The sequence below is a fragment of the Ailuropoda melanoleuca genome, unplaced genomic scaffold (genome assembly GCF_002007445.2).
Source record: "Ailuropoda melanoleuca isolate Jingjing unplaced genomic scaffold, ASM200744v2 unplaced-scaffold2877, whole genome shotgun sequence".
In the NCBI taxonomy this organism is placed as follows: domain Eukaryota; kingdom Metazoa; phylum Chordata; class Mammalia; order Carnivora; family Ursidae; genus Ailuropoda; species Ailuropoda melanoleuca.
Window position 1 is genome coordinate 8,070 of NW_023199136.1, and position 1,035 is coordinate 9,104.

Here is a 1,035-nt window from a genome sequence, read left to right on the forward strand (position 1 = left end):
TTTTTTTTTTAAGATTTTATTTATTTATTTGTCAGAGATAGAGACAGCCAGCGAGAGAGGGAACACAAGCAGGGGGAGTGAGAGAGGAAGAAGCAGGCTCCCAGCGGAGGAGCCCGATGTGGGGCTCGATCCCATAATGCTGGGATCACGCCCTGAGCCGAAGGCAGACGCCCAACCACTGTGCCACCCAGGCACCCCATAGCAATATTATTTTAAAAACTAAAAAAGCCAGAAACAATCCAAATACCTAAAAGCAGAGGAATGACTCAATCATGATATAACCTTCATTAGGCTTGTGGGTGTTCAGAAAGAATCCTGCAGAAAAATACAGCAAAAGCATGGGGGGGACGGTGAGGTTATAGGTGGTTTTTAAGGTTATCTATAAATGCCGACCTACTGAGTCTTCTGTAATCACCAGTAGTATTTTCTCATTTTGACTTAAAAACAAAATGCAGAAAATACAAAAGTACAAGTTATAAATCCCCACACAAGGAGATGGAACCTTCATATGCTGTTGGTGGGAATGTAAACTGGTACAACCACTCTGGAAAAGAGTCCCACGGTTTCCTAAAATGTAAAACATATACCTACCAGATGATCCAGACACTGAAGTAATGCAATATTCTTTTCTATGAAGGTTGTGCTATGCTTCTTCACAAAGGTTATATTCTATACTCAGCACAAACAGCAAAAGGTTTTTAATTTTTTATTTTTTTGTTAAGTAGGCTCCGAACCCAGGGTGGAGCCCAACGTGGGCCTTGAACTCATGAACCTGAGATCAAGTCGAATGCTTAACCAACTGAGCCACCAGGTGCCCCTCGAAAGGTATTTAAAAACAAACAAACAAACACACACCTCCAACTGCCCTTAAGCCTGGAGAAACGCCTTCACTTCAGGAAGCAGCTGGAGGTGAGTCTGGCTGGGGGCCCAACCCCCTCTCCTCCCGCCTCAGGCTCAGTTCTGGAACGGAAGAGAATGAATTGCCTGAACTTTGAAATTGCTTCTCTCTCTCTCTCTCTCTCTCTCTCTCTCTCT